The sequence below is a fragment of the Cricetulus griseus genome, chromosome 5 (assembly GCF_003668045.3).
Source record: "Cricetulus griseus strain 17A/GY chromosome 5, alternate assembly CriGri-PICRH-1.0, whole genome shotgun sequence".
In the NCBI taxonomy this organism is placed as follows: Eukaryota; Metazoa; Chordata; class Mammalia; order Rodentia; family Cricetidae; genus Cricetulus; species Cricetulus griseus.
This window is the reverse complement of record NC_048598.1, coordinates 91,955-114,253: the sequence shown is the minus strand read 5'-3', so window position 1 is coordinate 114,253 and position 22,299 is coordinate 91,955. Positions and strand designations below refer to the sequence as shown.

At 38.8% G+C, this 22,299-nt stretch overlaps 1 long non-coding RNA gene across 1 annotated transcript in view; it reads left to right on the top strand.

Annotated features, from left to right (window-relative positions):
- The window catches only part of LOC113835819, a 61,204-nt gene extending 52,962 nt beyond the window's left edge, over window positions 1–8,242 (top strand). Inside the window, exon 4 of the long non-coding RNA XR_004770330.1 lies at window positions 8,089–8,242. This is a non-coding gene — a long non-coding RNA (uncharacterized LOC113835819). The remainder of the gene's footprint in view (window positions 1–8,088) is intronic.
- Window positions 8,243–22,299: the final 14,057 nt, after the last annotated feature.

Here is a 22,299-nt window from a genome sequence, read left to right as displayed (position 1 = left end):
CCAATATTGTGGCTCACCTTGTTGGTACCTTTGGTTCTCTTGTGGCCTCCATGGGCACCAGACAGGCACATGATTGTACATACATACATACATGCAAACACTCATACTCATAAAACAAAACTAAGTAAATCCCTAAAATAAAAATAAAAAAGAGAAGTTAGAGAGATTGTTTCTCAATATCAGATATAAAAACAAGTGAAACACGAGAAAGCAAAAATTTTGAGTCAGTCCTTCCTCTCCCTGCCCCCGGGCTCCAATTTGGTCAGGGGTTCTTGTCCCCATCCCCTTCTTTGAGGGACTATGCAATCTTCTCTTGGGGTCCTTCTTGTTTCCTAGTCCTCTGGCAGTGTGGAATGTAGGCTAGTGATCCTTTGCTCTATGTCTAAAAATCAAAAATGAGTGAGTACAACCATGTTTATCTTTTTGTGATTGGGTTACCTCACTGAGAATGGTTTCTTCTAGTTCCATCCATTTGCCTGTGAATTTCAAGATTCCATTGTCCTTTTCCAATGAGTAGTACTCCATTGTGTAAATATACCACATTTTCTCTATCCATTCTTCAGTTGAGGGGTATCTAGGTTGTTTCCAGGTTCTGGCTATTACAAATAATGCTGCTATGAACATAGTTGAACATACGTCCTTATTGTATGAGTGTACATTCTTTAGGTATATGCCTAAGAGAGGGATTGCTGGGTCTTGAGGTACACTGAGTCCCATTTTCCTGAGAAACCACCATTCTGATATCCAAAGTGGTTGTACAAGTTTACACTCCCACCAGCAATGGAGGAGAGTTCCTCTTTCTCCACATCCTCTCCGGCAGAGATTGTTATTGGTGGTATTGATTTTAGCCATTTTTGGGGTGGTGGTGGTTCGAGACAGGGTTTCTCTGTGGCTTTGGAGGCTATCCTGGAACTAGCTCTTGTAGACCAGGCTGGTCTCGAACTCACAGAGATCTGCCTGCCTCTGCCTCTGCCTCTGCCTCCAGAGTGCTAGGATTAAAGGCATGTGCCACCACTGCCCAGTGATTTTAGCCATTCTGACAGGAGTAAGATTGTATCTCAGAGTGGTTTTGAGTTGCATTTCCCTGATGCCTAAGGATGTTGAGCACTTTCTCAAGTGTCTTTCAGCCATTTTGAATTCCTCTGTTGAAAATTCTCTATTTAGTTCTGCACTCTTAATTGCATTGCTTGGTGTTTTGGTGGCTAGCTTCTTGAGTTCATTGTATATTTTGGTGATCAACCCTCTGTTAGATGTGGGGTTGGTGAATATCTTTCCCCATTCTGTGGGCTGGCATTTTGACTTGATCACTGTGTCCTTTGCTGTACAGAAGTGAATTTGATTTTAAAAAGCTGTTAAAGACTGTAGGTAGTGTTTTTATTACTGCCAAGTTCACTACCCCTTGCAGTGACCTCTATAAATCCATTGTGTTCCTATTTTAAAATCTATGACTTATTAACTGATAAAAAACAACAACAACATAATTAGCAGTGAAAATTAAACTTTTCAATTGTAGGAATGATAGCATCTATTAAAATTGTTAAACTCATTAAAAGAATTTAAAAATACCTGTAAGAGCCCCAAGTCAGTATGTTTATTTGAGTTTATAGAAACTAAAGATCAAAATAACTTAGTTTTCTGTAAACACAAAAGCAATAAGACACAGCAACAATACACTTAATAAGATATTTTATAAAGTTTTCATATGACTATTTAAAATTTTCCTAAATTTTTGAGTGATATAATACTGTTTGAGATTATAATATTTTCATATGTGTGTATGTCTGTTTATGGTATAAATAGATTAATAGTATATACATTTTACAAATTCAGGATAAAGATAAAAAGATTAAAGTTCATTAAGGATTTATAACAACAACACAAGACAGTAAGTACTCAGCCTGATGAAGCATCTTAAATGTTGTATATTATTTTAAATTACTGGTGTATGGAACAAAGACATTTAAAAACATCTGTTAAACAGATATAGAATACAGACAGTATGCCATTCTGTAAACTTATATACTCTTGCTAGCTAACACATGATTACATGAAAGTCAGTACCCATTTCAAGTTCTCTTGTTACTACAAAGCAAATCAAAAGATACAATCCTCCTTCAGAAACTTTAGAAGCAATTTATACATGAAAGTTAAATAGCATGAGAATAATAGTCAACTGCCCTGTCTAAACATACTCCTTAATATATTACTAGTCATTAATTTTTTTAGCCTTGTGGATATTTTCTGACAACAATGTTCAGTTCCATATTGTGTTGTGAATCCAAAAGTTTTACTTCAAAGCACTTTATATAAAAAATAGTGTAAGGTATAAAATGTATAATTGCTCTGCCTCCCGAGTGCTGGGATTAAAGGTGTGTGCCACCAACACCTGCCACAACATAACTTTTTACATGGCTTCTTTTCACCCCTTTCTTACTTTCAGTATTCTTTGTATTTACATATTTTAGAATGGAAGGTATTGTTCAATGTTGAGTCGTCATCCAGGCACTTATGTTTGCTGCAGTTTGGAGAAAATGAGACAACTCTGTAGCATTTGTTTCTTCAAGTGTAAAGAGTAAAAAACTGCAATTTCCAGGCTGCAGTTTCTTTGACAATAGTGTTCACTCCAATATAGAAAGTCTTCCCCGAGATAGCACCACCTGATGCCTAACTGCTTAGACCAGGTCTAGCCAGGCAAAAGACAGCCAGGGGCCCACCCCTTGTGATACCAGGTATGTGGGACTTATTACAATAAGGAAATAAGTGGTGGAGAAATGGGAGAGAGAAATGGAATGGCTCATGCAAAAACAGAAAGACAAAGAAATGAATAAATGAAGATGATGAAGAGTTGGCAGATGTTGGAAGCCTGCTTGCCACCTGAGGCCATGATAAAGGCGGTGAGGAGTAGTCTGAGGGCAGGGCTGTTGCCAAGGGCCATGTTGGTGTCCCTGGTCCTACAGTAGACAGGGTCTCTGTACATGGCTCCTGTTGCTGTTGAGAGCCATGCTGATTCCATTGGGCTGGGCCACCTCCTGGGTCTGGGTTTGGGTCCATGATCCACACTGCCTCTGGGGCTGTACCGATCTGGTCAGCCTTTGCTGCCAACTGGGACCATGGTGACAGCCACACCTAGGATGCTGCCGAGTACCATGTCTGGGTTCGTGGTCCTACCATAGCCTAGGTCTTTGTTGATCCCATGTCTAATGGGGCCACCAAAGGCCACATGATGCCTGGAGTCTGGGCCACAGCTTCTGACCTTGCTGGTGTCCAGGGGCCATGCTACCTGAGCCATTACGTTTGAGGGGCTGGGGCTACCACTTGGAGCTAGGATGTCAACCATGCCAAGTTGCTGCCTGAAAGCCATTGTCCATGGCCCAGCTACTGCTAGGGTTTGTGTTGAAGTCTGTGGCCCAGGTTGCCACTAGGGCCAATGCAGAGGCCCAGGATCCATGCTGGAGCTTGATTTTGAGTATGGGGACTACACTACAGTAAGGGCCATACAGATATGAGTGGCCTGTCCTACCACCCGGGGCCATGGTTTCATCTGGGACCAGGCTGCTGCCAAGGGCCATGTCTGGGTCCATAGCTCTATAGCACCCAGGGTCCTGATTGATGTATGTGGCACTTGTTGCCACAAGGATCATGAGGATGCCCAGGGTCAGATCAGCCACCTGAGTCAAGGTTGATGTCCATAGGCCAGGATACATCCAGATCTAAGTGACCTGCTCTGCTGCTCAATGTCATGGTGGCATCCAGGCCAGAGTTGTAGTTGAGGTCCACGTCAGAGCCCATGGCCCTACTGCAGCCAGGGTCTGTGCTGATGTCCAAAGCACCTGTTACCATTGAAGGCCATGTTGGTATCTCTGGGCCATACAGCTTCTGGGGAAGTGGTGACATCCAGATCTGCAGAGGACCATGTCCAGGTCCATGGTCCTATCATGGCTGTTGTCTGTGCTGAAGTCCAGGTTCTGTATTGCTACCAAAGGTCACATAGAGGCTCAGGGTTCGGGCCACAACCTGAGACCTTGTTGATGTCCAGCAGCCATATGTCAACCAGAACCACATGAGGAAGGAACATGGCTGTTCCTTCCACCCAGAGCCAAGATGTTGTCTGGGCCCAAGCTGCTGCCGAGAGACATGTCTGTGTCCATGGTTTAGCTATAGCTGGGGTCTGTGTGGATGTCTATGGCATGTCACCTCAGGAGGCCTTAAGAACCATTTGAGATGAAATCAGAGGGCCATGCTGAGCCCGCCCTGCCCTTCGCTGCCCCTGGAAAAGCTGGCCTTGCCTCTCACTGGACACTACAGCAAAAGAGATGGCCTCTGAATGCTGGGGAGATGGTCCCCACCCCTCACTACAGGCCATGGTGAACCAACCCTGAGGGTACACATGTAGGGGAGCTGACTCCAACTCCTTACTTGAGGTGGGTGTCCTCTGGGGCCAGCACTGACCAGCCTGGCTACCACCCTCCTCTCCAGTACTGATTGCTTTCGAGTTTCTGGGATTTCTTTACTGTTGCAGTTTAAGTTTGAAATGTTTCCTAAAACTCATATAATGTGGGAAATTACCAATACGGAGCCAGGTAGAAATACAAGGTATTTTCATAGGGAAAAAGCCTTACTTATATAGCAACCTAGCTAGCTGGTGTGGCAGCAGTCTGTACAGCAAGCTGAAAGCGAAACCGAAACCAAAACCAACCACCTGACCGCCTCTCTACATCACCCTGACCACCCCCTCGCAGGCATGGTCAGGCACACCTGTAGCCAGCCCTTAAGCAGGCGTGGCTACAGCTTCCCCTACACTCATGTGCTGAAGACTTAGTTTCTAATACAATACTATTCTTGCACTGGGCTTTGGAAGAAGTGATTGGATCTTGAGAGCTCTGGCATTAATAGATTACTGATGGGTTTATAATTAAGTAAGCTTTTTGAAGGTGATAGAAGTCAGGTTTTTGAGGATGCACTTTGCTACTCTAGGGTATTCATTTTTTAAGGTATATTTTTAAAAAAAATGATTTATTTCTCATTCATTCCTTTGAAAAACATTAATTGGGAACATATTCTCTTCTTAGCCACATGTTAAATTCTGTCCTCTGTTGTCTCTCCTGATATTCCTAACTGTCCACATCCTAGAGTTTCTTACCTTAGAATCATTTGTTTATTTATCTATATTTCCTATAACTGTCTTCAAATTTTAAACCGTGTTAAAGATAAATCTAGTTTGTTAATTGATTTATCTCAATTACCTAGGAAACAACTGGCACTATAGTTAAGGTTCAACAAATATTTGTGGAGAGAATGAAATTTTACTGTAACAATGAAGAAAAAATCGAGTTTTGAAGATTGACTTTTGAGATATTTAAATGAACTTATGCCACAGAAAGTCAAGAATATGAATCAGGATTTGTAGACTATGCCCAAATTCGAAATGTAGGCTAAAATATTTGGCACCCTGAAGATAAATGAAGTAAGGACCAAGAAGATGGCTTCCGTTGGAAAATGGTCATTAAAAGAGGAAAACGAGTCACACTGTCTTAGGTACTATCTTTTTCCTATATGAAAAGGGCTGTGGCAGAAGGTACTATATCCATGGGTTCTCTTTAATATTTATCTTTACAAATATAACACTGTCAATGGAGTTTTTGAACTGTGGGAGAATGTTGGGCCCTAAAGAGAAAGCTAAAACTGCTGGAGTCATGTAACAAGGTAGTGACTGGTAGGAAATCATGTCAACTTCTCTGTTCCTCTCTTGTGATAAGCAACAGGTGAATTCTTTGCTGTCCTTCAGAGTCTCCCAGTTCAACTTACATTCAGAGGTTACTAATATGATGACACACACATTATTGGTATGGCAGTATGAATAGGTATGATCCCCCCCCATAGACTCATGTGTTTGAATGCTTGGCCCATAGGGAGTGGCCTTCTTGGAGTAGGTGTGCTCTTGTTGGAGAAAGTGTGTCATTGTGAGGTTGGGCTTTAGGGTCCATAGTACATGCTCCAACTATGCCTGCCGATCAAGATGCAGACCTCTCAGCTCCTTCTCCAGCACCATGTCTGCTTGCATGCCACCAGGCCTTGCCATGAGGATAACGAACTAAAGCTCTGAAACTATATGCCAACCCCAATTAAATGTTTTCCTTTTTAAGAGCTGCCATGGTCATGGTGTCTCTTCATAGAAATAGAAACCCAAAGTAAGACAACTGGTTTCTTTCCTTCTCTCATTTCCTTATTCCTCTAAAATATTTCCTGGAATTGCCTCCCCTGGAGATGACTTGCATTTATACCTGGATAAAAATAAATTACCATAGAGACTGTTGATGAAAGAAGCATGTAGAGAGGATGAATAAATTCAGAACACTAAATGTCTATGATTAAGAGATGCATTCAAGAAAAGAGAACTCTTCGGTCATGTCCAAACTGCAGGGGTTTTTTCATGGTGTAGCAAGACGGCCTCAAAGTTCTGCCTCAGTGCTTGTTTTAGACAATGTCTCCTGAAGATGAGGGAATCAATGGCTTCACAAAAATAGAGACTATACTTATAAGTCTTTCCCTGTGATTACTGGCAAACCTCTTTTGGGAAGTTGCCATTTATCTTACAAAAAAACTCATTCTAGAGTTTATAGTTTTCATAGCTTTCTCAAATCAATTTAGAGTTTTAGAGATTGTTGGTCTAGTCAAACAATCTCTTATGTATCTTATATATTTTAAAAATGATTCAGTATAAAATATTCATTTATTCACCTTTGACCACTACATAATTCTACTGTACATTTTCATCAGTGTATCAAAAATCCCAATTTTCTTTCTATGTTTTCTGTAATATCCCTTACTAGATACAAGTTTATTGAGGACTTTTCCAAAATTTTTAACTTTAAATTATCTTAGTGTCAGTGGTATGAATTCACTTGTGGAAGTAGAGGAGAGACCAGTGCTGCCTATCCAGGTTCATCTTAACATCACATAGGTTCTACACATTTAAATTTCACTCTTTGTAGTATTGTTGCTTTGTGTGCATTGAGTTTCTGGATCTATCTTCTTATGGCTTTCTTGTAATGTTAATATCACTCAATAAATACTAGTCAAGCCATACCTTCTATATTTCCATCCTAATGGCCTTGCTTTAGCCTCCAGCTCTTTAGATTTTCAATTATCAGTCATTGATCTATACATTAGTGCCATCCTATGTACATGTAGAGCATATCACCACCTTGTCAGAACTTGTCAGTACAAGCTGTATTGACTGTTAGATACATCTTCCATTAGCACCACTCTCCTCCATCTAAGTGAGGTTACTCGTCACGAAAGTGGTGTCTAAACTGATACTCTTTAATTTTCTTCTGTGCCTGATATTCTTTGAATCTGAAATGGCTATGGAACTTTTAGAAAGAAAGGTTCAACTGGAGCAAAGTAACTATTTATGAGGCCTCCAGTTCAGGCCCATTTTCTGCTTCTTCATGCACTATGTCCATTGCCATGAATTAAGATGCTCTACCATGTATTCCCTACTAAGATGGGGTGGAAACATTCTGAAACCATGAACCAAAATGGATCTTTTATGACTTGGATAACTTCATGTTATGTATTTTGGTCATGGTGACAAAAAGTACTAATGTGATGTCTGAAATAGAAGATCAGATTCCAGTGCAAACCATGTGACACTATTAGTATCTAAGAAGAGGCCTTGGTCAGGCCATGCCACTCTGAACTTTTATTGCATCATTTGTAAAAGGAGATTCTGATTCTTCAGTTCTTAACTATTTATGAATTTGTATTTTGTGAATTTTAAGTCTTCATTACTTTCAAGACTGATATATTGAAAATGGGCCAACAGCTTCATCTGTAAAAAATCTGACCTTCTGCTCTAAGGAACATGAAGTCAAGGCTGTAATTACAGATCACTCTTCAAGGTCCTCCTGATGTCACATGTGAGGGTATACACAGGGAAGTAGAATCCAGAAGTGGTGACAGAGAGAACAATTACAATTCTTAAGTGCTCCTGGCTTATGTTTATTAAAGGACATTTGTGCTTTGTGAAAATTTTAATAATCAGCAACTTTCTTTCTAATGTTTTTTAATGAATTCCCATTATAGGATCATTGAACAAAAGGCCCTTTTCTCCTTTTTGGAAAATCCCTGTACAAGACCAAGAAACACTGGTGCTTTCTGCAAGATGGCTAAGGAGTATTATACTCAATCCTGTAATTTCTTTACCAACTGGCAAATATCCATGGTTTCAGCTAAGTTACTTGAATAATAAAATAATAAGCAAAATAGAATTTGTTTTTAGCTTGTTTCTTATTTTTTCTGTCTTTTCCAGAGATGGGCTCACTATATACTATAGCTGGCCTAGAACTCTCTATGTAACTCAGGCTGGCATCACACTTGCCGTATTTTACCTCAGACTCCCAAGTGCTTCCAAAGCCTTTTTCAGATTGTATCTTTAGGATGTCTTACAAATTACATAATGAAAAATTAAAAGATATGCTAAAATTATAACCTCATTGAGTATTTCATTAGTTCATTTGTCCAACAGCATATGTACATGTAAATGTATATATAAATATATGTGTATGTCTGTATGTGATCATATGTATGAGTATATATACATCTGTGCATGTGTGTGTATAGAGGCCACACAAAAACCTTGATTTGTTTCTCAGGGACTACCCACCTTGTTTTTGCTTGTTTTTTATGACAAGGTCTCTCTTTGGCCTGTATCTCACTGATTTGGCTAAACTGACTGGCCCATAAGCCACAGAGATCTTCCTTTATCCACCTCCCTAGTACTGGGATTATTAACACCTTTTCATTTGGGTTCTTATGATCAAACTGGGGTTCTTATGTTTGCTTGACAACACTGCTACCAACTTAGCCATATCCCAGCCCCCATAGCATCATTTTTATAATGGTTTGGGATTATAGATTTGGAGTATAATTTTAAAAACAATGTGAAGGATATCCAAATATGACTGACATCCCAATCAATTGTAGACATCTGAAAGATACATACTCCTGTGCTTGCATCCAATAGATTCCTATGCCTATGCCAAACAAATTCCGATGACCCCACAGAGCATATCCTTGTGACTAAACCTAAGAAGTTCCCAATCTGCACCTAACATGTTCCTGTGCCTGAAATCAATCTGAATAACTCAGAAGCCCCAGGTGAATTTGTATTTCTAATTATCTTCTAAATAATTATTTTTATATAGGCAGATTAGCACCAGTATCTGAAAAACTTCTGGGGAACTTATGAAAGACATTCTACTTTTCCATTCATCCACAAAGCGATTGACTGTTCTCTCTGGTCTTGACATTCCTTAAGTCATTGGCATAAAGGCAAAATTTGCTCTACTTTTTTTCTTTCCTCCTTATTAATTTTCTTTCCTGCCCCCTTTAGTGTTACTTTTACCCTGGCCTCTTCCTCTCCTTCTGTATTGCCTTTCTTTCCTCTTATCTAGCCCTGCCTTGTTTTTACCTAACCCTCTCGTTTCTAACAATTTGTATCCTTCTATTCTACTCTCTAGTGATCCTCCTCCCCCTCCCTCTCTTTTTCTCTCTTTCTTCCCTTCCTTATTGGTTCTGGGGACCAAACTAGGTCCTCTTATGTGCTAAGAACACTTGTGCCTACCCACCTGTTCTTTCCAATTAGTAGCCTTACTAAAAACTGCCATTTGGAATTACACAGAATAAGTGGAGCCTTTCATCACATTTGACATACGACATATTGTCCCATTCTACAAATCAACTTTTACTTCTTAAATTAATTATATCATGGATAAAATTATTGTAGTATAAAACCATTTTTGTTCATGCTCCTAAAATGTACTAGAGGGCTATTTGTCCTTACTTAATATTCGTCACAAATTCCATATAATTGACACAAAATTTGTTACAAGTCTCTAAGAAGACAAAGTTGGTTCTATATTTGGACTATTAGTTGTTAAGAATGATTATTTGCAAGAATTAAAGTCGTGCCAGCTATAGTGGTGCACAACTATGATCCCAAAACTAGGGAAGTTGAAGCAGGAGGGTTGTGAGTTCAATGTCAGCCCATACAGTATAGTGAGACCTTGGCTCAAAAATATAAAAAAAAATAAAAACAAGCAAATAAATAAACAAAATGAAGTCAACCAAACAACAAAGAATACAATGCAACCAATTTGACTAGGGACAAACTCATAAATCATACATGTATTTCAAAATAAAATTTTTAGTTAAATTGTATTTCTAAATGTGTGAACTTTAAATGGGTTAATTTTACTCCACTGGGAGTTATTAAGTCTTAGTACTATTTTAATCATGTATTCTACGGTTGACATGACTTACATAACTAAATTCACTTCCTTCCTTGTCCCATGGGCTTCATTTTTAACTCTCATAAGAGTTCCCATAGGAAATAGGAAACAAGGTCCATTACACTTGCTTTTCAATTCTTCTTTTTCTGGTGCCTTCCTAGGTGAGCAAATGTGACAACAGCAAATTTTAAATTTGGTTTTAAGTGTCTTTTTTTACTTGAAAAATAAGCTAATGTTATTACATTAATCACATAATTATAATCACATAACTTTAAATAAGACTACATCTACTATTTGTATATTGCCTCAGCTCTAGCCTGGGGTTTCATGCAATCTACCCAAGGGCTTTACAACTGGGTTTTGTCCCAGCAATGGACTTTGTGGTACTTAAAGAAATAGATACTGCAGTAAAAAGTTTTGAAACCCTGTAGAAATACAAATTTCATCAATCACTCAGATTTGTATTTTCTTTAGGTTCTTTTTCCATTATTTATAGTTTTCACCATCTTCATGTCTAACCTAGGTTTTTACAGTAGCTTGACAAATTATCTTTTTTTTTTCATTTTCAAAACTTAGATATGAAGAGAATATAAGAAAACATTGAAGTTAATATCACAAGTAATTATACATTTTACAGTAGTCTAGCATGCAATTATAGTATTGTTTTAATAAAATTATTGGGTATTACTCCTATAAATCATGAAGTATGTGTTTTTAAAAGAGTTAATAATTTAAGTTCTCAAAATTCATAAAGTAACTCCATAAAATATAAATTTAGCTTCAGTTGATTAGGCTTATAGTCTGGTCACTTCCTCCAGCTTTCAAGCAGTCTACTTTGAAGTGTCCTACAGAAGTTTATGTTGAGGAATTAAGAAGACAAGGGCAGATCAACCGAGAAATGCTTCCCAGTTTCTTGTAACAATAATTTTCATTATTGGCTGATTTTCAGACTTTCTTGGGAAAATACTTTTCAGCTTCATATACCAATTCCCACGCTCTACCTGAGAGCCACTGACTGAATCAGGTGATCTGTGGGCAGAAATATCATACAAAGTCTCCAGGAGATTCTGGTGATTGTCAAGGTTGTGAAGTACAGTGTTAGGAAACTCTTAAGCTGTTAAATGAAATTTGAATGTTATTGAAAAGATGTGTGCAGTCCTAAATATAAGATTTTGTCATTGCTGGTAGTTGAAAACATTTAAGTAGAGTCAGTGAAAATAGATTCAGAGACTGAACATGTAAATTTCTCCTTGCTCATTTATTTAAAAAGTAATAGATACTTCACTGCTAGGGTTAAATCTTATAATTGGTATTATATTAACTTTGAAGATAGAGGTTCAGATTTCACATGGTTTTAAGAAAGTACTACTAGCAAACTGCTTTCTTAATGATAAATACTCTACACCTGACTGTGGAGTAACTTTGTACCACTTCCAAAATCATCAAATCAAATGTTCTGCTCCATCTACAGCCTCCTCTAAATCTAGCATATGGACTCAAAGGTCAAATCACTTAATTTCTCTTTGACTTATCTGGAATGTCCGCCCCTCTCCCCATCTTCTCATCTACCTTCAGTAACTTCTTCAACCAGTCTAGAAACTATAAACCACAATTTCAAGAAGATTCCTCCCAACAACAGAAGGTCCTTTGTCTTTGTTGACTTATCGTTTGTAGATTTCCAGACGTTTCTCTGAATATGGAACCAGCCCAGGAGAGGGAAGTGTGTCATAGTCAGCAATGCTCAAAGGAATTGTAGATATGAAGAGTTCTTTGGTATCAGACGTGAAGATGCAGCATGTGGCGTTTGCCCTGCCGGTTTTCAGTCCTGCGCTGGCCCAGTATTTCCTCACCACACTTTTTTTTTTTTTTTTTTTTTGCCTTTCTAATAACTTTATTTATTTATTTTTTCTTTTTTTAACTTCTTTTTTATTTGAATTAGAAACAGGATTGTTTTACATGACAATCCCAGTTTCCTTCTCCCTCCCGTCCTCCCCTACCCCCCCCCAACTAAAACCCTATCTATCACAAATCCTTTCTGCTCCCTCTGGATGGTGAGGCCTTCCATAGGGTGTCATCAGAGTCTATCGTATCCTTTGGGATACGGCTTAGGCCCACCCCTGTGTGTCTTGGCTCAGGGAGTACTGTGGGGGACCAAAATATTTCTGCTATGGAATATTTTGAGATCCAGCCTTAGGTTTCACTAAACAGGAGCACCGGAAACCTCTGGCCCACTATTGTATTGTTAATTGCCAATAGGGCTACTATTGTTTACCATGGCCTCAGGGTAATATGCCTCCTATTTGCATCTCTGTGGGCCTAAGCATCTGAATAGGCCTGCACCTGGGCATAGGTGCCAGGTGTGTACATGACTAGGGAGGACAGGAGTTAGGGGCAAGCAACTAGAGGAGAGAGAAACAACAAAAAACATGGCTAATAAAGAAATGACTCTAGTTCTACAACATGGAACTGAGAGCTCTCTAAAGATGACAAGCTGCCTGTGTTTAGTCTTTATTGCTGCTGGGTTGCTAGGAGCTTCCAGGTTCACACACCCCCACTCAGGCCGAACCTCATGGATTAAGGCTGAGACACGCTGGGTCACGACAGAGTACTCCTCTATATGGAATGGGCTCCAAAGTCCACACCTATGCTAGGTATAAGCACTGAACTACTACAGGAGGTCCCATAGATTTCTGAGGTTTCCTCACTGAAACCCATGTTCCTGGGGTCTGGATCAGTCCCATGCTGGTATCCCAGCTATCAGTCTGGGGAGCAAGAGTTCCCCGATGTTCAGGTCAGCTGTTTCTGTGGGTTTCACCAGCTTGGTCTGGACCCCTTTGCTCTTCACTCGTCCTTCTCTACATCTGGGTTCCAGTTCAGTTCGGTGATTAGTTGTGGGTGTCTGCATCTACTTCCACCAGCTGCTGGATAAAGGCTATAGGATGGCATATAAATTAGTCATCAATCTCATTATCAGGGGAGGGCATTTAAGGCAGCCTCTCCTCTGTTGCTTAGATTGTTAGCTGGTGTCATCTTTGTAGATCTCCAGACATTTCCCTAGTGCCTGATTTCTCTGTAAACCTAAAATGTCTCTCTCTATTATGGTATCTCCATTCTTGTTTTCATCTATTCTTCCCCTGACTCAACCTTTCTGCTCCCTCATGTCCTCTGCATCCCTCCTCTTCTCCCCTTCTCATTCTCCTGGCTCCCTTGCCCCTCTTCCCTTGCTCCCAATTTGCTCCGGGTGTCATTAGGCGTTGGGAGCCAAATCTCAGGGTGGGCATGAGATCCTAGGCCATGCTTGGCAGGCCACATAGTTAACCTTTACATAGCAGCTCCTTAGAACCTCAGCTCAAGAAAAGAAACAACTTAACCCAGTCCTCCACCCACAGACTCAGTCACCTAGGCAACCCTTCCTGGACCTCTTACTCATGAACTCTTTACCCTGCCAAACATCCTCTTTGTGGCTTCCTAATATCCTGCCTACACTAACACCTGGCTCACAAACAACCTATTCTACCCCTCCCCATATCCTGCTCTGCCGACTATATAAGCTAGCCTGAGGAAAAAGTAAAGTTTGCCACTTGATCAGAATCCTGTCTTGTGGTCATTCTTTCTGCGTCTCTTGTCCCCATGACTCTCTTGCCCCAGGTTGATGTCCTGCAGGTCGGGACAGTTAGGGACTGATTCAGTTTGCCTGCAGACCCCAGGGCGGGATTTCCCAGGGTGGGCCCACACTTTCTTTTCTTCCTTTTATAATGGTAATATATATTCTGTGCCAATGTATGTTGGAAGTATGTGATCTGTTTTATGTTTCCCAACACCCTGTGGCTTACAGCTAGGAGAATGTCAGAAGTTTTGGAAGAGACTTTAAATTTTGGACTTTTAAATAAGGTTGTGACTGTAAAAGACTATGGGGACTTTTGAAGTTAGGCTAAATGTATTATGATATCACTATATACCTATGGTGACTAGGGATTGGAATGTGGTGATTTGAATAAGAATGGACCCATAAGCTCATATATTTGAATGGTTAGTCATCAGGGAGTGGCATTATTTGAATGAATTAGAAGGATTAGAAGGATTTTTGGAGAAACTGGGTCTCTGGGGGTGGTCTTTGAGGCTTTGGAAGCCCATGCCAGGTCCATTTTTCTCTTCCTGTGGCCTTCAGATCAGAATGTAGCTTTTAGCTACTGCTCCAATGCCATGCATCCAGCATTTTCCTGCCATGATGATAATGTACTAAACCTTTGGAGCTATAAGCAAGCCCCCAGTAAAATGCTTTCCTTTTTAAGATTTGCCTTGGACATGTTGTCTCTTTACAGAAATAGAGCAATTACTAAGACAAATAGTAAGCCCAAATAAATTCTATAAATTGCCTTGGTCATGATGTTTTATTACAACAACAGAAAAATAACTAATACAGAACTTTCCCAACATTTCCCACTTCAATAATTTTGATTTTCCAAGTATTTCCCACAAAAACACAGTGGAAAATCCAAAATTTTTTTAAAAATTTCATCAAATTAATGTTATCTTGTAGGGCAGCTCCTGCAACTACAACACTAACAAACCCATAGGGAGGAGAAGCATACTTTAAGCTCATGAAAGTATAAGCTAGCTTTTAATTTTTTCTTATATTAGAGTTATTAAATAAATTTGATCAATCCTGTAGTCTATTTCATTTTGTTCTGTGATAAAAATCTAAGATTGATATCATGCCAGAAGGACTGTGTCTCCCATTTATTGTTTTTCTAGAAAAGTACTCTCAGGAATTAGGAATTTAAAAAACAAACAAAACAAAAAAACAACAACAAAACAAAAAACAGTGACAAAAGTTCTTTTAAGCAATGGGAATTAACTTCATTAGAAAAGGAAAACAAACAGAAAAAACAAAAACCGAACAAATAACCAAAAATTTCTCTCCCTGGTCTGATACCCTCCGTGCCTGCATCTGTGTCTGGGTTCCTTTTAGTTTAATAGAAATTCTTAGGGATCTTTGGTATGCCAAGAAAGATTATGTTTTTCAGTAACTGGAAGTACTGCAATCCTGTAGGTTGCCAAGTAATTAACTATGAACTCTCAATAGACTTTTTAGGGCTTCTCAGAACTTCTATATTTTGACTATACACTAAAACTAAATTAATCACATCTTGGTGGCCTCGGGCAGCAATAGACAGTAGGTGATAATTGTGTGGCGTCAGATCTTGTTTCCAGTATGCCCATCAGGCAATGACATCTTCCATCTCCAAGGGGTTGAGATCTGGCATCTTTACTCATAGGGAGAGAAATAAACTAGTCTCATTCCCTCTTTGTCTCAAATCCATAAGGACAGCACTATGGTAACAGACACAAGAGGAGCTTTTGGAGTCCAATTTTATTTAAGTTTAAGAATATGAATTTAAGCTGGGCAGTGGTGGTTCATGCCTTAATCCCAGCACTTGGGAGGCAGAGGCAGGCCTGGTCTACATTGTGAGTTTCCGGACAGGCTCCAAAGCCACACAGAGAAACCCTACCGCAAAATATATATATATATATATATATATATATATATATATATATTATATGAATTTAAATTTAAATAGTTGTAGTTTGCCACTTACATTCACATAATGGAGAAGACAGAGGTTCTATGGTAAACCTCAAATAGTGGATTAAAAATGACTAGTCAGAAAAATGCAAGCATGATCTTTGTTGGTCAGAATACTCAGAACTAGTAAACAGAACATTAATCTTTTAGAACTGTAGCACAATAAATAAAAGACCCAGAGACAGATATTGGGGTTCAAGATTTAAGCTGAAGATTAGAAAGGCAAAGCATCTGGGCACTAGCTCTCACTCTACCTCAGATTGAAATGCGATCCTGGCTCCACCAAACCTCAGAATGTAACCTCTCCTCATCATGGCTGGAGAATCCCAAGACTTCAGTGTCTTTCTATCCTCAATATGCTTGGAGAATAAATCTCTGATACTGACTACTGAAGATGCTGCTCCTATCTTTTCTACCCCGGCCCCCAGTGCTGGGATTAAAGGAGTGTGATCTAGGTGCTAACATCATCTTTGTGTGAGCTGTTTCTTTTTAGGACTGAATCAGTCTTGTGTATATCTGGGTGCCTTGGTCTTACAGAGATCCATCTACCTCTTAATCCTGAGTCCTAGGATTAAAGGTATGTACCATCACCTCCAAGCTTCTGGGAGGTGTTTACCACCACTGCCTGATCTCTATAGTTTGAGGCTGGGTTTGCTTTCTGAATCCTCAGGCAAACCTTAATAAATCATAAATAATGTATCACTACATAGAACTCTATTAAATGGAAGCTAAAACTCTTTACCTTACTCTCTGAAATGCTGAAAGTCAAATAGCATACATGTTGTATTAGCTTAAAGTTAGAAATAATACCTGTGTTTATAGAAAATACTATAAACATATGTGTCAAATATTAACTCAGAGACTGGTGAGACAGGTCAGCATGTAAAACCACTTTACCAACAATTCTGATGACCAAAGACTTTGATCCTGGGACCCACATAATCGAAGAAAAGAACCAACTGACTTCCACACACAGTTTTCACACACACACACACACACACACACACACAAATAGAAAAGTTAATTTTGCTAAAAAATGTTAATTTGTGGAGTACTATAATAATTTTAATTGTCTTTCTATTTCATGAATTGCTCAAACTTCCTTCCCAATCATATATCAGTTTTTATTTTTATTTTCATCTTTGTTTTAACTATGATTATTTATATGAATATCATTTTGAACTATAAATGAACTCTTTCTGGTAATTTCCCTATTTCCTTCCCCATTCCATTGATCAAACAGATGACTGTGATCTGTTTCATTTAAATTCACATTTTTAAACCCTGAGGACATGTTGGAGTTTGCAAAACATAATCTGTAAGAGTTTATCTTTTATTTGAAATGTAAAAAGTTTTCTAATTCTTTAAAAAGAAGTTGGGAGCTTGGAAGAGACAAAGGTGGGGCACATGAAACTTACCTCAGAGAACAAAATGGTTTCTAGCGGTTAAGAGAGGATTGTGTATTTGTGAGTATAGTCATCCATCCATGTCAATAAGGGATGAGTTCCAAATATACCAAAGCCATCAGATGCTCAGCTCCTTAGAGAAAATAGTCTTGTATTTGTATAGAACCTGTTCATAATCTACCATATACTTTAAAACATCTACAGATTATTAGTAATTCATAATTTAGCATGTTATGAAAATAATTGTTATTATTTAAGGGATAATAACAAATATATATATATATATATATATATATATATATATATATATGATACACCTTCTGTCTGGAAAATTTTATTTGAGCTTTCTTAAATTCAGAGATCAGGAATTCACAGATACCAAGGGTCAATGATACAGGAGATGAGGTATGGGTTTTCTGATACGTCTGGGCCTTTAATGAACTTAGAAGAAATGGCAGCATGCATAAATTATATACATTGTGGTTCCTTCTCTTTTAAAGAAATATTTTACTTCTCAAGTATAGTGTAGAAGTTGGAGAAACTTTGCCAACCTGAAGGAGTGAAACAGCATCAAAGAATATTTCAGTGAAAAACCAACAACAACCTATGTAAGTACCTAGACTTTGATTTAGCCATACGTGAATGTGGAAAGCATAGAAAGAAAGAATTCCATTATTTAAGCAGGAAGCACTTAAAAAATTAAATTTAAAGCCAGGCATGGTGGCTCACGCCTTCAATCCCAGCACTCGGGAGGCAGAGGCAGGTAGATCTCTGAGTTCAGAGTCCAGCCTGATCTACAAAAAGTGAATTCCAGGACAGCCAAAGTCATTACAGAGAAAACCTGTCTTGAAAAATCAAAAAAAAAGTCAACTTTTAAAATGCAAGAAATGATGCCATTTATGCATTTCTGGTAGCAAGGTGAAATAGTACAGCTTCTCTGTAAAAACAATTTTTATAAAATTAAACACAAGGCTGCCAAGTATTCCAGCAATCCCACTTCTATACCTCTCATACTTATATAAGTGTACAAACAAACACATACATCCATGCATACACATATATTTACAAATACAGAAAAGATTAGACTGAGTGACTACAACAGATAACTTGTATCCCAATGTTCATAGCAGCTATTTTAAAAAGCCAGAATGTGGATAACCTAAAAAAAAGCCATCAACATACAATGTATTTAAAATATATTGAATGCGGCTATATAGGGATGGAGAGATGGCTCAGGAATTAAGAGCACTTGTTGAACCTAAGTTCAGTTCCCAGTACCCACATGGTAGCTTACAATCATCTGTAACTTCAGTTCCAGGATAGCCAGTGCAGCTCTTTGGGTACCAGACATGAGGTACATATACTTACATGCAGGCAAATACTCATACACACAAAATAGAAATATAAAAATTACAGCTATGTTAATGGTTATACTATAATTAGGGGCTATTAAATTGTATAGTTAACATGTTCAGCATAAAGGAGGAATGTATGCTTGTTATAGTTTAAAAATGAAATGTCACCCACAGGATCTTATTTTAAATGCTTGCTCCTTGGGTTGGTAGCATTATTTTGGGGGGTATGGAACTTTTAGGAGGTGGGACCCAGGTGGCATGAATCACTAGGGGTGGGGCATTTGAAGGTTATACCCACCCCCACTTCTGGTCTTTCCACTATAGCTAATGAGAAGACAAATTATTCATAGCCTGTTGAACTTGTAATAATTGCCTGCTTATGTGTTTTTTGGGGGGGTGCTTATTTCTCTGGTTTTAGATAATTTCGTGTAAATGTGAATATAGCACTTACCCAAGACTTGAAAGCATTTCTCTCCTTGCAAGTCTCTGTCACCCTCCTTTCTGTACTCTGTCAGTTCTAGCCACGTAGCCAACAGTGAGCTCCAGCTTTATCTTCTTGACTCAGATGTCTCTGCACTTCTGGTGCTGTCATCTGGCAAGGATCCCCAGCATCACACTGTTGCTATAGTGGAGCTCTCCTTATCTTTATTCTCCTAGGGGTCACAGTTCTGTACTGAATCTTAGATCATCACTGGCACAATGTTACCTGTTGATAGACAGACTTCTGAGCTCTTTTTTGTCTTTAGCTCTCTCTGCTAGTACAATTCCAGAAAATTCCTGCTACCTAAGTTTCTCTGAAAAAGTCAATATTTTGCAGCTCAGAACTCCACTGTGCTCTGTTTGGGTTTCCGACTTCTTGAAATGCAAAATTTGTCACTAAGTAGACAGTGAGACTATTACAGGGATCAGCTTACTCACTTTTCTTTTCTCGGTAGCCATAATTCTGCTCTGGGTGTTATTTAATGGCCCAAACCAATTACTTCGTGTATTTTATCTGTTTGATTATTGTTTATGAAATCTGAGCAAGTCTTCTACTAATTATTCAGTATAGCTACATGTAAATGTATGAATGATCATGTTTTTAACTTTTAGAATTTTGTCTCACAATCTGTATGATTGTGACTGGAGAGATGGATTTGTGAGATAAGAGCAGGTTGGTTTTTCCCTCGGTTCTAAGGGTTTCAGCAAACTACAAATTTATCATATGGGAGTTTCCACAGACAGGTTAATGCAAATCACACAACACCCTCAGCAAGGTGCAGTGGTAAGCTTCTCATTTCTGTTTTCTTCCTCAGACCTGCTTCTTCACAGTGTCAATGGCTTAGTGAGTAGAATGTTCTAGTTGCTATGATGTGGACTGGCTTTCAGTTTAAATGATTAATTCCTAAGTTTTGTGTTTCCTCAGATGTTGGACTTAAGCCTAGGACCTTGATACACATTAAACCCTAGGCCTTGGGTAATTTACTTCATTCTGGTTTTTTTTCCCCCCATAGGTCACTGAGTTTAGTTTTTGTTCATTATACTGATTTTGAATATTTTATTTGTTTCTACCTTGGTATTTCCTTTGCTTATTTTCAATCTCAGTTCTGTATGTAAAGTTAATTTGGATTTATTATATTTAGTTTTCTAATTATCTTTTGTGGCTAAGGAAACTTCAAGAGTCAGCAAGTCTACCACCATCTTTCCTTGACTTATGTTATGTTATAGGATGGGCCCTATCTGTCCTTTTAAGTAAAACATTTCCTTGACTCATATTTAGCTTTTAGGGGATATGTTATCACCCCTTGTCTTCCTATCAAAAGAAACCAAAGTATTAGAGTGTGATGGTTGTCAATGGCATGGATCATGTTCATTTAATCTGTACCATAAAGAACTCCAAGTGGAACACCAGTCAAACAGAATATAAAATGTACATAAGGAGGGTTCTCAAATTTCACTAAGAATACATATTTAGGAAACTCGGTTTTCTTTAAATAAAACTTAAGACAAAAGCTCACCTTTGTCTTCATATATTCACTGTTATCTAAGTCTGCAAATGATCCCTCCACTAGCAGCTGTTTTTCTTCTTTACTTTGATAAGGAAATAGAGTGCTAGGGGAGAAAAGCCTTAGCACTGGGGAGATGACTTAGTCAGTAGAACTCTTGTCATACAAACAAGAGGACATATCCCAAGTTCATATCCCAAATACCTTTTTTAAAAAGGGGGTCTAAAGATCTCCTGAGTAAATTGGGAGCATGGGGCATGGGGAGGATGGAAGGAGAGAGGGGAGGAAGGAAGGGGAGTGGGGGAAAAATGTATAGCTCAATAAAAACAAGGGGAAAAAAGTAGGGGGTTTAGGCATGGCAGTACACAGCTTTAATACTTGAACTGGGATGCAGAAGCCGGTGGGCCATTAAGATTTTATGGCCAGCTAGAAGTCAATGGCCAGCCATTCTAGTTAATAGTGAGCACTGGGTTCAGTGAGAGACCCTGTCCCCCCCCCAAAAAAAACCAACTAACAAATAAAACAAAACAAGGTAGGGATTGATAGAAGACAATATTCCAGTTTCATCCTTTGCCTTCTTCATGTACCTGTTCCCTGACACAAACGTTTACATGTGGTGGTTAGTTTTTATTCAACAACACAAGCTAGAGTTACCTGGGAGGTGGAACATCACTCAAGGGATTGTCTCCATCAAATTGAGCTGTGGATATGTCTGTGGGGTGTTTTCTTAATGATTGATTTGGGAGAGCCCAGTCCTGCACAGGTGGTCCTGGTTTATATAGGAAAGCAAGTTGGGCATGCTATGGAGAGCATGCCTCTATGCAGCTTTCTTCCAAGGTTCATGCTTATGATCTTTCTTGAGTTCCTGCCCTGACTTCCCTCAGTGATGAAGTGTGACCTGGGAGTTGCAAGGTATATTAAACCCTTTCTCTCAACTAAACTAAAGGTTGCCTTTAGTTGTAGTGTTTTCTTATATCAATAGAAATGTAACTAAACAGCACACACATGAACACACACACACACACACACACACACACACACACACACACACACACACGACAGAAAAACTCAGTAAGAAGTAATGCCATCAAAAAGAAGCATTGCTTCCATTAGAGTATAAAGGGATGAAATAGATTAATATACCTTTCAATTTTATTCAGTTTAATGAAATAACTTGCAAATAAAACATGCATTTATATTTTATAAATATAATTACACAATTAACATCCAGATGAGGACCTGGATGGAATGGCTGGCCATGCTCTCAGGAGGAAGCTTGTGGTGTTAAAGAGCAGCATTCAGGATTTGGAGCTGTAGCCTCTGAGATACTCAAGATAAAAACCCTTATGAGAGAAGAAATAGGAAATTATAGGTGCTCTGAAACTTCTTATTCTGTTGCATCTCCAGAAGAAGCAAGTGTGTTTTAAAGAGATCATATAGTGTAGTAACCATAAGAATCTCCAATTGGTCTCAAGTCTGAAGTACCTGGAAGCATGACACGCTTTCTCAAAATTTCTGGTGACCACTAGCAAGGAATTTATGTCATTGGATTACCCCCATATTTCCCTTAAGATGATGGTAACTCTGTAAATGAATGAATCATCTCTCTCTCTTCTCTCTCTCTCTCTCTCTCTCTCTCTCTCTCTCTCTGTTTGTGTGTGTGTTGCAGGA